This window comes from Physcomitrium patens, chromosome 16 (genome assembly GCF_059467195.1).
Source record: "Physcomitrium patens ecotype Gransden chromosome 16, ASM5946719v1, whole genome shotgun sequence".
In the NCBI taxonomy this organism is placed as follows: Eukaryota; Viridiplantae; Streptophyta; class Bryopsida; order Funariales; family Funariaceae; genus Physcomitrium; species Physcomitrium patens.
In genome coordinates this window covers 14,387,603-14,405,467 of record NC_143425.1, presented here as the reverse complement: position 1 = coordinate 14,405,467, position 17,865 = coordinate 14,387,603, and the positions used below count along the sequence as shown (strand labels likewise).

General features: G+C 34.6%; 1 pseudogene across 1 annotated transcript; it reads right to left on the bottom strand.

Annotated features, from left to right (window-relative positions):
• Positions 1–2,258: 2,258 nt before the first annotated feature.
• Positions 2,259–7,676, bottom strand: LOC112293562 (ethylene receptor-like; annotated as a pseudogene). The gene is made up of 8 exons (XR_016507184.1): positions 7,495–7,676; positions 6,670–6,767; positions 5,095–6,059; positions 4,544–4,914; positions 3,843–4,109; positions 3,583–3,710; positions 3,156–3,359; positions 2,259–3,018 (listed from the first exon to the last, which is right to left on the bottom strand). The product of XR_016507184.1 is annotated as an ethylene receptor-like (transcript).
• Positions 7,677–17,865: the final 10,189 nt, after the last annotated feature.

Below are 17,865 nucleotides of genomic sequence, written 5' to 3'. Positions count from 1 at the left end.
GCCCTTCGATTCCAATACAACCTATACAACATATATGCCATCTAATACAACATAAGTTTTGATACCATGTTTTGACTTAACAATCTCAACATTACACAAAATTTCCTTGTAGCACTTTGGATCTTAGAAATAAGATTAATGACAACATGTCCTTGGATCTCCTATAAATGAGCCTAAAATAGAACATATGGATTCAAAAGTATGGAGAAGAAATATCTTGCCATATCTTCTTCTTTTTAGATAAGATGATGTCCTATGTGTGAAAAATGATTATTCATATTAGATTAGAGGTATATCAAAGCATTTTATGTTACAAATACAGTCCAAACAAGATCACTCAACTAGCCACCCTCTTTTAGGAGGTTTGGACAAAACAAATAGAATTTGCAACACCAAAGAATCTTCCACACAAGAACTAGTTCATGCTACCAACCTTTTTCTTATTGGAGCTAAAAAAAGATATTTCTTAGCTACCTAAACCTATATCCTTCAAGTTGAATTCTTAAAAGCATTCAACAAAAACTACTTCAAAAAGCAAAGACCTTTCTCTTGCCATAAAGTAGCTCTTTGAAGAAATAAAACAGGAAATTAGAATACATCTCCCTCATGTTGACTTACAACATGAAGTGAGAGAAAGCAATACTTTCTTTTCTACAAGAACAAACAATCCACGCCCTCTAAGCCTACCAATAAGTTTGCAAGAGGAATTAGTATAGATGCCATACAATCTACATTAAAAATTACACAAGAAGGCAGTCAAAGTTTTGCATGTCCAATTAAAGAATAGATAGAAAGAAAAGTAGAAGTAATTTTGACAAAAATAAAAAGAAAACATTTGGAACAATTATCAAAATTCTCTTGCACACTCTCAAGCCAACTATGGATGAACGAAGAGAGATAATTTTGGTATGATGATGTTCAATATAGTCTCAAAGATCTCGTCTATTTGGTCAAATCAACTAAGAATAATCTATTGTTTTGCAAAAGCATCACTATTTTAGAAATCTATGCAACTACAAATCAACACTTTTAAGGCAATAACTTCTACACATAGATAGTAGAGGAAAGACAATTTTTTTGACTTAGGCCTTCAATACCTTCAATGAAATTTGGGTCATTCCAAGCAAAGGTGAAATAGAAGTTGTAATAAACCTTCACAAGGTTAGAGAACACCTACAGTGACAAGTACACAACAACACTTAAGATATAACATAAGCTCTGAGGTAAGTCTCCACAACCCAAATCAACCATCATAATTATTCTAACAAGTGAGTTTGGAATACTTTGATAGTGACTCCTACTTATCAAAAATAATAAAGACTAGATGTGATTATGAATTGTCATGTATAGGAATGTAATGGACAAAAGCAACCATGGTCAAGTTAAGTTCAAAAAGAGATTACATGCCTACTTCTTTTTAGCCAATGGTCATATGACATATGCCATGCCACTCAATGTAATGCACTTCAATGCTTTGTTTTTAATCTCGAAGAGGATTTTAAAAAAATAATATCTCTATTCTATTAAAAAAAGATGGAGGGATCAAATATCTAGTGCAAAATTTTTTACACTCCATTGAATTGCATGCATGTGGATTACTTCCACTAATTTATTGTCATATCTTTCTTATAAATTGTTTTGTAAGAATTAATTTGGAATTCATTTCCAAAATAACAATGGTATTGTGCATATTGTGGTTTAGGTAGGAATTCAAATAATCCATATAGTTTTCAGATAATGAACTATCCACTTCCGCATGCTAAACCAAGTAATATATTTTAACACATATAAAATGAAATTGGTTTAAAGTTGCATGGCAAAGATGGATAGTTCAATTATTTTGTAAAGATTTGTAATAATTTCCAAATTGGATTTGGATAATGAACGATAGAGATACGAAGGAGTGTTGAAATTGGTTCAGTAAGAAATCAAAAATTAAATGACTTGTTTTTGTTAATTTCAAACCTGTAAAGGTGACATAAAAATATTCTTTTAATAACTTTCAATGTAATGAAGCTTTTGGAGTATTTCAACTAGCAAGTAATACATTTTCTATTTTATAGATCTTCCTCATTCGTTGATTATTTGTTGTATGAGTTTGGGTTTCAATGTAAATGAATCGATTATACTCAAATGTTCCATTCCCCTACTAAAATAAGCTTTAAAGAATAACAAAAATGAACTCGTGTGTGACTCAGTGAATTAAAAAGCAATGCCAAGAGCCTGCCACAACTTTTGAAGCCCAATTCAACAGTCCATTGGTATCAAAGGAGATTCTTTTCCAAAGGTTTCGTTTTGGCCAGGAGGGGTTTGCTCCGCATGAGTGAACATCATACACTTGTGCAAGACGCACCTCAGTGGATTGCCTTATTCCCTGTCCACAATTGCGGAACGAATAAGTGGGAGTAACAGACCCATCTGCAACCTTAGAATACTCTTGAGTAATTTACATACCCCGTTCTTCTGTGCAACCAGGGATGTCCGCATACCTGTCTAACCTGTTGAACTGTAAATTCTACATTTGTTGTACTAAGAAAATTACATACTGCCCTGGTGCATTTCCGCAAGATCAGTTCTACATAGAACCTCATTTGCCCTAACGACTTTCAAGTCAGAAAAATGCGTTCACTAACCAACAATCAATATCATAATCTTTGGGTAAGCTCAGAAATGGAACCTTGTTCTAGAAGCTCTATAAGAACCAACCGCATCTTTTCTAAAGAAATAGGCTTTGTGACAACTCCATCCATGCCCAGGCGAAGACACTTCTCACGGGTGATACGATCCGTGTTAGCTGTGAGGGCGACAAGGAGGGGTCGCTCACGACGTCCTAATCTTTTCTGAATTTGAACAGCAACTTCATAACCGTCCATCTCCGGCATGCACACATCAAGCAGAAGCAAATTGAAAGCTTGATTTCGCTGTTGAATTAATTGCAGGCACTCCCGTCCAGATGCCGCCAATGTAACTTCGCACCCCAGCCGCATTAGTAGGCCTCGCGTAACCATCCTATTCACACTGTGTATCATTCAAAGGTTTCAATCTTATGAGATTCACATCACGGAAAAGTAGATGTGAATGATTAGTGGTCATGTATCAACAAGGACAGGTTCGAAATCAGAACCACTCAGCCAGAGCAAAGGATGAGCGCTTACCCATTGTCATCAGTGACCAAAATTTTGACACCGGAACAGTCTGTCCGAGACTGAGAACTGCTTGGTTGAGAGTTAGGCGCAATCTGGATGGAGAGATGGCTTGGAGCCTCAGGAAAATTTAACTTCACAATAAAGGTCACAACCGACCCCTTTCCAACCCCATCGCTTTCAATCCAAATATGTCCGTCCATAAGATTAACAAACCTGCCTCACAACAACTGACTTGTAAAATAGATGTCATCTTGACCGTTCTGAGATAAAAACAAGGTAAAACAAAGACCTACAACAGTTAACAACAAAAGAACATTACAATCCCCAGTGCAGCCTAAAACCATACAAAGGCCACCCACAAGAAACAACTAATGCCCAAAAAATAGTAGATACGAAACACAAATTAAAACATAACATCAACAAGACCTGAAGCTACCTTTTGCAAATGGCTAACCCAAGCCCTGTTCCTCCGTAGTTTCTTGTAGTGGTAGAATCAGCTTGTACAAACTTGTTGAAGAGCATAGGGATGTCTTGCGGATTGAGACCCAAACCTGTGTCCCGCACCTGCCAACCAGTCATTCATGTCAATGAGAAATTACGACCCAATACTTATTGCCAAGCTAATCTGTAACTACGCAGTTCTTTAAAATCAGAAAAAAGCAACTTAACATACCAAATCAAAAAGGTAGAAGATACCTGGACTCTGATATAAAAATGGTTGTCTCCTGGGAGGGGGCGAAAATCTGGTTTTCGGGGGTCACGCGGATACTCAGTTCTTTCTAGACCTACTATTACATTCACATAGCCCTCCTTGGTAAACTCCACCGCATTTCCAACAACATTGAGGGCAGTTTGTAACAGCCGTTTGTCATCTCCAACTGCAATTTCAGGAATATCAGGTCCCATAGTCAAGTTCACTTGAAGCCTTTTCACTGATGCTATTGGCTTCACAAGGCTCGATACCTGCCAGGGCACAGACAATATCTCAGACTGTATGATCAGATCGTGTGACATTAAGGATTACTGTGGAAATAATAAAGCAGGTAACATCCAGAAAATAATTCCGCATAATCTAACAGTGGCTTAGAGCAGACGTCCAACAAACGAAGTCATTATTCAAAGCATGACATGGAATACTAACTATTAGTCCTATTTTACTCGACAAAGCCGTTTAAAAGCTGATGAAGCCTACTGCGAATCAAGTCTAAGCTGCTCTACAGAAGCAGAATTGACACAGTATCTTACAAGAAAGCAATTGTTTCCTTAAAACGCTTATTCCTAAACATGCAATTCAGTGGAAACTTAAATTTACACTTTCTTCTGTGCCGACCATAACATATCAAGCAGCCACGTTAATCTGCAACATTGTCAAAACACGAACAATTTTGAGAGTCTACCTCTTTGAAGACATTAGGAAGGTTAAATTTCTGAATATCAAGCTCCAGACTTCCATCCTCGAGCCGGGAAAGGTCCAGTACGTCATTTATCAACGTGGCTAGAAGATTACTGCTTTTCAAAAAAGCGTTTCTACCATGGACCGCTGCTCAGGGGCCAACTCCGTTTCTTGTAAAAGAGAAGAAAGAGCAATAATAGCATGCATTGGCGTACGCATCTCATGGTTCATGACGGCAAGAAAATCGTTGCGGGCTCGAATAGCTGTCTCTGCTCCCTGTCGGGCATGTTCCAACGCTACGTTTTGTTCCATCAAAAGCTCTCGAGCAAGCATTGATTCCTCCAGAATCATGGCGTGTGATAGGGCCACAGCCACCTGCATTCAACAAGTGATGCCAGCTATTATAACACTTTCATCACAAGGAAACTACGGCAGCAAAATACATTGCATAAACATCACGAATCAAGGCCCGGTAATTGGGGAGCCATTTCGACGCAACTGAAGCTGTAAGAGTAGCCATTATTTTAGAGGTCATAATCAGACGACACTTCTCACCTGATCGGCCACAACTTCCACTAGCTCCAGTTCATGAGCATGCCACCTCCGTGCACTATCTAAAGGCAGCATCAGCACCAACAATGCAAAAGGACGAATAACTGCGTCAGGCCAACCACTGAAATGAAAGTTGGTAATATGAAGAAGTGGAACTCGGATTGCAACGACCTCCCCAGTCATGAACTTCCCACCACGTACTCGAGTCACACAAACTGGACTATTTGGAGATATCACCACTGCTCGGGAAGCACTGAACACTTGCTTGATGGTTGGGTGGTGTATGGACACTGTAACATGGAGGGTATCAGCTTGAAAAGCATTTTTTAGCTCTAACTCTTGACCATCCGGAGTTGGCATCCATAACGTGCATTCCTCAAGCGAAAGCATCTTGCCCAGCTCAGTTAGGGTAGTGCTCAATATTGTATGTCTATCTAGAGTACTTCGAATTTCATGAGTAAGCATCCTTACATGACGACCTGTTTCCTCTTGTGTGCGAATCAATCCCATCTCACGATCAAGTTCTGCAGCCTTTTTCTTCAAAAATAATTCTCGAGTCTTCACACTAAGGAGGTCTGGAATAATATGAACAAGCATGAGTGCTGTGGCACACGAAACAACGGCAGTAAGAACCTTCGCCGTTGTGAGAACAACAGCCACTGTTCGAGAGTGAATAGTAAAGGTCCATAACGATATGTGATGCGTTGCTCCACATAGCACGATGAAGGCCCCAAACTGAACTAGGATCCATCGGTATGGGAAGATGGACGACTTTTTCACGAAGTATATGAGCTCCAGCGGGATAGAGAAATATGCCAATGCGATGAAAAAATCTGATATGTACTGGTACCGCATGAGGAGGTCGTCTGGAGGCCATTGCGGCTCTACACAATTGCACGCTTCCATCACTGCCAATTCCTCAAACAAATCCACTATACTTCCTGGAAAGTAGTGTACAAATTGGAGTACTGCTCAGCCAATCAAAGAAAATGACAAATAGGTTAACGTAAGGTGAAATGAGCAAAGTGTCAGCATTATCCCTGAATATGTGATGATGGTAAGCTGCCTAACTTAACCGTGTCTGCATTAACATATGTACAAGAAGTAGCTGCCAGAGAGCTTCAATATTGAAGGGCTAGCAGGAACTTCGTCTCCTGCAAAGTGACCACAGAGGATTCGACAAAATTCAGGGTCGAAACCTCATAAAAATACAACATAATATGGAACGGAGCTAGATGTAACAGGTAAGGCAAGAGCGGTAGAAACTCCCAACACGAACTCGCTAAAACAAACGACCAGGAAAAGGAAGGCGAACGACTCAACACGACCAAGCTACGGTTACAGAACCAGTTCTATGAAACAAGCCGCATGTTCCTATTTGAAAGTTTGAAACAGCAATCGTTACTATTCATTAAAAAGATTGCTAAGTTTCTTTTCAGAAAAAGCCAAAGAGGTAATGTCAGCCTCACTATATCATCAGAACAATGGTGAGAATTCGTAACTTCTCCCCCGCTAATAGCATTAGGTTGAAGTCGTAATTGAAACATATGTTCTTCCGTTCTCATGGTCAAAAAATACCTGGTTCACGCCTATTTCAAAGTCGCCAGGAAAGCCCTCAACCGCCGTGGCCTGTGGTAAAGCACCAGGAGCGCATCCTGATCCACGGTAACTTTAAACTGTCCAAGAATCGAGCCAGGTACCACAAAACATATTTGAGCAATTCACACAAGTATATTCCAAAGATGCAAGATGGCCATGCTAAAACCAATCGAGGACTCAAAAATTACTTCCAGCATAATGTAAAATAATATCCATCACTTCAGGCGCTTAATAAAAATGCTTCGCGGCAAAGGCATCAATTACGACTTAAAGCATGTTCCAGGTGCATATTCCGAAAGAGGCAGCACCAACGTCAACTCCACCTCAAGAATGCAAATAGGATCATTAAGCCGCGCAAACCTCCAATAAAAATTCGTAATCACGCCACTGAAACTGGAGATGATTTTGGACGTTCATCATCACACCCCAAGTAAATCTAGTATTTCGCGCACATCACAAGATCCAACTACAAACCAAATGAGCGTCCACCTCCGCCACGGTTGGCCATTCATAACCCACACAAAGCTAAATTACCACACCCTCACATCCGAACATCCTCACACAATCCAAAAACAGTTTTAAACATTCCTGGCATACGGCACTCACTACACCCCGCGCACAGACCACCAGCCCGCTCTAGATCAAACGCGCTTCCACACACACACACACAGGTTGCCACCCCGTCGCGCCTGCGGACCACCTCACACACCTCAAGCGCAATTAATAACGCACAGCACATCCACGATCCTCCTCCAAACCACCTCCTCCGAGTCCCGTCAACCGAATCCATGGCCACGACTGTACCTGCGATCATCGTCAACCATTGCAACAGCACCAAGAGCGCTCCACTTAATCACACTAACTCCCTGACTTCAACGAACACCAAAACTTCGCAACCCTGGCAGATTGAGCACTAAAAGTAATATTCACAATTTCCCCTCGAAAAAAAATACACACACTCCAGACAACGAAGTCGATGTGAAGCAAACAACCAAGGAGCAGTGGTTACAGAGCACGGCCGTGCCAGCGGCCCGCACGGGACCAGCACCAATCAAAAGGCCGCAGAAACAGGAGTGTGTTAGAATCGCGTCGAGCACACATTCCCAGTAGATTCTATGCCCATTAACCCCTGCAATCAGAACTCCCACTGCGCTCTAATTCAGGACCATCGCCTTTTCCTGCTCCGATTCTCTCCCCGGTGTTTGGCTTCCAACCACAGTAAACACAGCTCCGAGATTCCTCGCCCCTGATTGAAGGACGGGATCCAGTGCACAGGTCCACTTTCGAAATCGAGAGAGGGAGAGACAGTGAGGACGGGTACCGGTCCCCGTGGTTCCGGGTGTTGAGAAAAGAACTCTTTAAGTAGTTGCTAATGGTCAATAGAGTACAAGTGTTGTTAAGGATATCCCATAAGGTAGGGTGCTGGTCTATAGTACATTAGAGTACAAGGGGAGGGCTGGTCCTAGAAGATATCCCATATGGATTGTAGCACTTGGTACCTTGGTACTAGTATATAAGGAAAGGGTTGGCATGGGAAGAATTATCTCATATCACACTCTATTTGTTATAGTGCAACCTTGCTGGTCCTAACTTACTTGTGTGGAGTATGCTTTCTATGTTTCAATACCGAGCCCACTGCCCCAATATATTGGGGCATCACTCCACCCCATCGGATCTGACGTGCCTCATCTGATCCGATGTGGCCTCGATATCCGGTTCTTCACTGGGATAATGTTGTCATATGAATGGTGGGGCCTTGACAATCTTCCTTGCCCCCTAATCCATGTTCCCTCACACAAGTGCACAGAGAACGTGAGGTTTTCCATCTTCCTCAGTTGTTCTGTATGATGCTGTGCAGTGCCTGATTATTGGAATGGGATGTGTTGTGATATCATTTGTGATTTGCTTCATTAAACCACTTGTTTCGAGAACTGTTAGTAGATCCCAAATTTTGAATTGAATAAAATTAAAAGTGATGCAGTGTAACTTGCTTAGATTTTTTTGTGTGGGGTGTTGGTCATTGTGGATCATTGTGGTGGTTCGTATGAACATTATCATTAAATTGGCAAATGTGTATTGCTATGTGTCTTAGGTGACGTTTTCTTTTAAGAGCCTTAGAAGTTTTCAGCTATTCTTAAGACCCAAGACTTTCTGTTCATATTACTCTTTTATTAAATTTTATATTTTCAATTGATCCAACTTTTTTCTTTTTTCTTTGTACAATAAAAAATTAAAAAAAAAAAATCATTGCCAAAAAATCTATTATTATTGTTTGTGTTTTTGATAGGTAAAGACAACTTTTTATGAGAATATATAACAATTCATGTTGCTTAGAATTTTAGAGAGTAATGTGCCATACTAAGTTATAATTTATAATGAATTATATGTATGCATGCATGTATATTTATTATTATTTTTTATATCAAATTTTGGTAGATTATTTTTCAATCTACAACTCAATTGATTTTTTGGTCAAGATTATCCAAACAAATAGAATATAAAGATTTGTCATGTGACATAGTTAAGTGGATGTAATTAATAGACTACATTAGTTTATGTAGTCTAATTTAGATTAGAGAGTTTTTATCCATTTAATATTTTATATTAGTTGGCCTTGTTAGTATCAAGTAGGGTATAAAGATATTAGATAGAAAAGCTCCTTTGACTTTGCATTCTTTCTTAAGGCAAGTCTTGTGAGTGTTTTTAAGAAAGAAAAAGAGTTCTTTATAGTAGAATTTTGCTTGGATATGGTGATTTAGCTATTCATTACAACCTAGGATTTTTTCTACACAATTGCACTCTTAGAATCTTTCTTTGTGGTGTAAGAAATAATTTAACTTATAGTGTTTAGATGCTTTATTTTTCTTTTGACAAAGAATCATTTTCTTTAAATTTTGTAGTATAGCAAGTATTTGGCTATACTACAAAACTTCTTCTTATTTCAACATCCTTGCTATAAAAGTCTTTAGTAAGAGTGTATCACAAAAAAAGATAAGATTTAATACAACTAGTGGTATCTATATTTAATGGTCAATTTCTAAAATTAATAGTTGCATTCATTAAAACTATACAATGTCTCAACATACATCACTTAGGATGTCTTTTATTTCATTTTTATCTAATTTTTAAAGTATTATAAGTCTAAATCAATCTTTGCAAAAACAATGCTTGCTACTCAAAGTTCTTTTTGAACAGATGTGATAATAATATATTTATTGTTATGAATTGCATCTTATAACTATGGCAATGACAAACTACTCTACAGCTTTTATTTGTAGCATAGGTTGCTTAGTAATATTCTATAGTATTGGTGGTTTCATTGAAATTTTTTAATGTCTTCTTTTACACACAATCTAGTCTTTATTTAGGATAGATTACTAAATCTTTGTTTGACATTGTACTTTTGTAATAGTACAATTAAAACACTTCTTAGATTTATAATTTGGTGACATATATTACCTTTAATTTATATTTTTTTATATACAATAAAAATATATGATGTTGCCATTTTTTGCAAAGGCAATAAGCAAAGATGTGGGAGGCATTAGAAATTGCATGCAAAACATAAGAAGTAACAAGTTAAAAGTGGCAACATGTATTAGTAAGTGGCAATTCTTGGCAATAGTAGATTAATAATATTTTTCATATTTGTCATTTATCTATTTTTTTTACCTAATCAAGATGAGCTTACTTACTATCTAGGAATTTTGTTAAAATAAATAAATAAAAATAATATTTTTTGTCTTGAACTTTTTAATGTTAATATTTGGAAGTTCATTCTATGGATATACATAATCTAAACTTGACATTTTTTGAGTCATTTTTGTATGGAAGTTTTTAAAGAAGCCAATAATAATATTAATTTGACAATTAGAAGTCATTTAGAATACTAAATTGATATTTATTCAATATTGTTCAATTTCTAAAGATGATCTTTTGTCCTTCTCTTATCCATATTTCACCTAATTTGGAAGTCTTATATCTTTAGGTTTTTATTAAGCCATAATAGAGTATTTTGGGATTACAAATCGTATGCTTAATATTTTTGAAGTACAAATTTTAAGATTTTGGACCTTCATACAAACTTGTTTATTGTTACTAGTTTTGTGACTTCTGACCATCAATTACAAGTCAATGCCAATAGCTCTAGTTTATTTTTAAATTTTATTTGTATATTATTGGAATGAAGATTTGGTTTGGATTTTTTGCTTTTTTTTGGTATCTTTTCTTTTAAAAGAGACCTTGATAAAAGCTAGATAGCCTAGAAATTACAACAAAAATATAGTTCTTAATTAGCATGCAATATTATTCCTTGCTTTGATATAAGATTTTGCATCTAAGGTATCTAATCAATGCTCAAATGATGAATATAATAAAATCCAAGTAAATAGCAATATTTGAAAAGACCTTATGGCCTTGCTTAAGCTTCAATATAAGATATTTTTTTCAATTATTTCTAATATATATTAAAATAAGATTAATTACAAAGTAGTAAGATTCTATTAAAAGAATATATTTTTATTCTATTTATGGTCTAATAGAATTAGGCACATGACTCCAAGTCTAAAATAAAGAGTTTTTTTTTTTTTTTTTTTTTTGTAGAAAGTATATAAAGAACATTAATATCTTAGAATATTTAGGATATAGATCATGTTATTTAGCCAATATTAGTATATTAACTTATATTAGCAAGTTTCTATATTATTTTTCAATGTGAAGTATTCAACCAAATTATGTTAAGTTTTGATACTTTATTATTTCAATTAAAGCCTTTTATCCAACATAGATTTGGATTATCATTTATCTTTGGATTTTATTGGATTATTTGTTGTCACTCCATGTGAAGCTAAATAGTGATGGTAGAGCATATAAGCAAGTAGATCATACTTGTCCTTATATTAAAAAATTCTTTAAAGTTGGAAATTATGGTTTTTTGTTTTATTTATTTATTAATTATATTTTGGTGCATTTTGAGTCACTTGTTGAAGTCTTAATAGATGAAGAAAGGAAGTTCTTTAGATCTTTTGAGGTTTTGTGTACCAAAGCTCTAATAGATTATTTGGCCACATCTATAAATAATCTTGAAATAAATGGCTTAGTTGAAGAGATTGTTTAAATTATCAACCTTAGTTTATAATAGTATGGATTGTTTCATGGCAATGATTAAGATTGAGACTTGATATTTTTATATATTGCAATGGTTTACGTCTTTAGCACATAAGCATTTTATAGTCCTTACATGTTGTTATATAGATGAGAGCCAATTCTACTTAAATTAATATGTGAGAAGTTGATTCCAATTGTAGACATATGTGACTTGAAATTTTAGTTGAATATCTATATGATCAAGCATGATTCTTTAAAAAGGCCATAGCCATAAAAAAAAAAAAAAAAAAAAAAAAAAAAACTATTTAATATTCTTAAAGTGTGTTTGTTATATATTTTTATTTGATTTTTAATTGCATACTTGATGCTGGTTTGTAGGACTCAATTTACTAAATATGAAAATTCTCATTTATACAATAAGACTATATAACAATAAGAGATAATATAACACAAATAAAAAATGAAACATTTAAATAAAATATCATAAATAAAAAATTTATTTTTATTTTTATTTTTGATAATAAATTCTATGAGTGTGTATAAGAACCTTGTGTAATTTATATTGAACTAAAAGATTATTAAAGATAATCAAATAGAAATAATATACCATTATACAATATTAAATAAAGGTATTGATATATGTTGAATATATGTATATATATATATATATATATATATATATATATATATATATATATATATATACATAAATATTGATATATTTTAATTCTATCTTTTTCATAAAAATATGTTAATTGTTAATTTGACAACTTTTTAGAATACTAATTTATTTTTTAAATTTATAATTGTATATTCATAATATAAATTATAATCATTTGACTACTTATTTTGTATTTTTATAATTATAATATTTAAAATAATAATTTAAATAAAATATATTTATAAAACAATATTTATTATATTTTTATTTAGATACAAAATACAACTTAATATATTTAGAATTTGGCAAAAAAGTTTAATGTTTACTTCAATATTAGACTATTTTTTTCTTTTTTCTTTTTTCTTTTTACAAATTGTCTCATCAAAATACCTCAGTTTGGCTATATTTCAAGATGTATATACAAATAAGACATAAAAGATACAAATCAACTTATTTATGTTGCTTCTTATGATACAATAATGTCAAGGATAAGAACTTGATAAAAATAAATAAACAAGTGAGACTTTTTTCAAAGAAAGATGACAAAATAGATATAACTAAATATGCATATTAAAAAAGAATCTCAAATGGCTATTGCCAAAAGACAAGAAAACTAGAGACCCTTGAAACTAGACTAGAAATAAGAAAGGAGTTGACAAGAGTGAAGAAGGCTTCACTCTTGCCTCTATATATACTATCTACCTAGGAGCTATGTGGCAATATTCTATAGGACCTCCAAAAACGTGTTGACTTTGCACAACGCATATCTTAACTTGCAAGACAAATTTTCTATGTGAGTGCTACATAATTAGCTTATTCTACAAGCTACCAACATGTGTGGCATGTGCTTAACTTGTTGAGCAAGTTTTTAACCTACCAAACAAGTATAAACACATGTAAAGTCAAGCAGTGTCTATGAAGCTTCTAGGAAGCTTCTCTAGAAGATATTATGAAATTAATCTATTTTTACCTACTTCTACTTATTCATATCACCGAGATAATAATTACAATAAATATATGTTCATGACATTACCCCCCTTCTAGGGATGAGTTCCATGAGGAGCAATAATCATTTGTGGAAGAAGTCTAAGATGCGACGAATTGTATTTGCCACATACTTTGATCTTTGTTTTCTTTGAAGATGATTGATAGGGCCTCTCAACCATTGATACTGTTCTATACCAAGGCGGAAAGACCATTCAGTTATTTGATCGTTGTCGAGGCCTTCATAACTTCTTTCAAATAAAACATTTGAAACACCATCAGGAGTAATTTCTACCTCTAGTAAAATCACCAAATATTGGGAGTACCTTCCAAGGTCGTGATATCAAATGCATTGTATCTTGCCATCTATTCGAGGAAGAATATGTTGTTCTTGAGGATCTTCATCTCAATTTTGATGTCTTGAAGGTTGTCACAATCATAATGTCTCATCCAAAAGGTCAACAAATGAAGGCTCTTGAGTCGAATCTGCTAGTTGTTGGTTCTCCATCTCCTCAACGTCACAACTACAAAGAAGCTACAAACAAGGATTGAAAGTAGAATGTTATCTTGCCTAGATCTTGTTTCATTTATAAAGTTTTCATCTTGATTTTGATGGATATTGTCGATGAAAAGCCTCCATTGCCTTTGCTACATTTACAAGATTCTTTATTGGCTCCCATATGAGTTCACTAATATCATATCCACGCCAATAGACAAGATATTCCAATTTATTTTGGCACCGCCTTGAATTTAGGACTTCTTTCACTTTGAGCTCTTCATTATTGTCCACTTCTATAGAAAGATGTGGAACTTGTCTTCTTCTTAGTATGTCCACTGTCTTGTATGATTCAAGAAGAAACATGTAGAATATTGGATGGATTTTCATTGACTCTGATAGGTATAAATGATATGCAACTGAATTGATTTGTGCAAAAATAGAAAATGGTCCAAGTGTATGATAGTCTAACTTATCACAAAGATGAGTGGCCTTGATATTGTGACAAAGTAACTATACCTTGTCACCCATGTAGAATGATGGTTGTTCCTTTTGATAGACATCCGCATTGATCTTTTGTTGTTCTTAAGCTTCTTTTCATTGCGCCTTCATTGTTGCATGTAGCTTTGATAAATGATTTGTCAAATCCTTTGCAGCAGGATTATGAACTTTTGAAAAGTCAAAAGTATCAAGTCATAGATGATAACCATAATTAGCAAAGAAAGGTATTTATTGTGTAGAAGAATGTATCATATTATTATAAGCAAACTCTACTAATGATAAAAGAACTGTTCAATCATCTTGTTAGTAGTTGATAGTACATCTTAAATATTACTCCAAAACTTGATTAACACACTCTATTTGTCTATCGATTTGAGGATGGAATATCGAAGATAGTTTTATATCCACTTTTACAATCTTGAAAAGAGTGTGCTAAAATCTTGATACAAATTGAGTTCCCCTATTTGATATAATATCCTTGGGTAATCCACAATAAGGATAGATATTGTCAAAAAAGAACTTAGCTGTTTCTTTACCTATGATAGATTCTGTACATAGTACAAAATGTGCCATCTTGGTAAAACAATCTACTATCACGAATATAAAGTCATAAGAACCTGAGATTGAAAGATCCGTGATGAAATCCATAGAAACAAAAGACCATGATTTTATTGGAATGGATAATGGCTGAAGAAGTCCGTAAGGTCGATGACGAGGAGTTTTTGATCTTGAGCAAACATCATAAGATTGTACAAAATCTTTGACTACCTTCCACATTTGGGGCCACCAAAAATTCCTAGATATTAGTTCCAAAGTTTAATTATATCCAAAATATCCTGTTGTTGGAGAGTCATGACGAGTTTGAAGAATACATAATTGAGCTTCATCTTCTAGAACATATAGGCATCCCTCAAAATATAGTAGATTGTTCTTGAATTCAAACTTAAAAGTATCATGAGACTTTGAAGTATTTTTCTTAATATCACAAATAAGAGGATCACAAGACATACTTGACTGAACTTGCTTAATGAAAGTTGAATCAATAGTTAGTATTGATTTCATTGCTCAAAGATGAAGATGCTCTGGCTTCAAGAGAATTGTCTGTTACTGATCAAAAGTAACATCTCCTTTCTTTGGTGCAAAATAAAATCATCTAGAGAGTGCATCTAACAAACCTTGTTATTTTTCTGGTCGATAAGTGATCTTGAATTCGAATCTTGACAAAGACATACTCCAATGGGCTTGACGATGATTCAAAACATATGTTGACATAAAATATTTAAGGTTCTTATGATCCTTATATTGGGTGACTGGACTAGGTGCACCTTCTAAATAATGGCACTATTCTTGAAACAAATCCACGATTGCAAGAAGTTCTTTATCGTGAATCTCATAGTAGATTTTGGCTGTTGAATTTTTTTTGGAATGAAAAGCTATTGGGTGAAGTTTATCATCTGTTCTCATCTGTGACAATACTACATGCAAAGCAAAGTTTGATGCGTTTGTTTCCATAAAAAATGGCTTAGAAAAATCAACGCAATACAAGATTGGTGCAAAGATAAAGGCTGTCTTCAAAGCTTCAAATGATACTTCCGCTTCTTGATTCCATTGAAGTTTGTCTTTATAAGTCAAACGTGTAAGTAGAACTGCAACTTGAAAAAAGTCTTTGATGAAGATTTGATAGTAGTTAGCAAATCCCAAAAAGTATTAGACATCTCCTACCATTTTTGGAATCTTCCAATCCATAATAGCTTGAACTTTTTTAGGATCCATCATAAGTCCATCATTTGAAATAATGTATTCTAAGAAGTTGACTTGAATAGTATAAAATATACACTTTTATATCTTAGCATATAATCTCACATCTCTTAGTTTTTGTAACACATGACAAACATGAAGTTCATGTTCTTTTGTGTTCTTAGAATAGATTAAGATGTCAACTAGGTAACAAACAACAAAATCATCTAAAAACTTCCAAAAGACATCATTCATTAGATGTTGGAATGCTGCTGATGTATTTGTAAGTCTAAAAGGCATGTCATTGTATTTAAAATGTCCATACCTTTTTTGAAACGTAGTCTTTCATTCATCTCCTTCTTTGATGCATACCAGATTGTATGCTCTTTTTAGATCTATTTTTATATAGATCTTAGCTTAATTCAATTGATCAAGGAGTCCAGATATTAAAGGTAGCGAGTACTTGTTCCAGATGGTGATTTTTTTGAGTCCTCGATAATCGACACACATCCGTAATGATTCATTTTTTTTCTTTATAAATAAAATTGAAGCTCCTGTTGGAGATTTGGAATGGCGTATGAAGTTCTTGGCCAGATTTTCTTCAATATACTCCTTGAGTTTAGCCAACTTATTTTGTGATAAATTATAAATTGGTCCAAATGGCAGTTGTACTCCTTCTTGAAGGTCAATTAAGCAATCATTGGAAGGCATTCTTCTTCTCAAATACATCTTGAAAATCTTGATATTGGCTGGAATGCTACTTGAAGTCTTTCTACTAATAAAAATAGGTGCGGCATAAATGATACAAGGTGATCCTTCTTTTGCAGCATGCAAGAAAGCTCTTGCACCTACAAATACAAGTTTAATTGTAGTATACTTATGACTTTCTAATTGATTAACTACGCTCTTAGTAACTATAGGAAGTATTTCATGAGTAACATGTCTTGAAGAACAATGGATGACCATCTATGACTTCTACATGAATAGGTTTAGTTTTCTTCACTAAAAGTATGATATGTCTTTTAGCAAATTCTTCATCTAAGAAACATGCTGAGGCTCTTGAATCTAATAAGGCAGAGGCTTTGTGATGTTTAGGTCCTAAAATAACATTTATCGTAAAATAAAGAGAGGTTTTGAGGAGAGAATAAGACCTTCACTAGGTGTTGTACAAGGTTCTAGCTGCACGGTCTCTATTGTAGGTAGACAAACTCATTTTTTGATATACTATCTTTTTTGATAGCCGTACTCCTCGTTTTGTGGTTGCGTTGCTTCTTTGGGCAATGTTGAGTAGTGTACTTAAGTTCTCTATAATATAAGCACAATCCTTCCTCACAACTACAAGTTTTTTCTTGCTCAGTAAGAGGTTTAAAGCGTATCACATCAACTTGCATATCCTCTACTTCTGAATATATGTGTTGAAGAGGTATTAATGTTGACATTGAATTATAGTAATGTTAAGGTCCACTTGTACAATTCTCAGATTGAAACTCAAAAAGATGATTGTCACACTTCATAGCAAAGTCAATTGCTTGACTCAAGGTTTGACGATCAAGTAAGTTGAACATTAATTTTTTTACCTCATATTGTAATCCGTAGAAAAATTGGCTAACAAGAGCAACATCATCCCACTTGATATTAATTGCAAGTTATCAAAATCAAGAAGTATACAATGGTACTGATCGATTGTCTT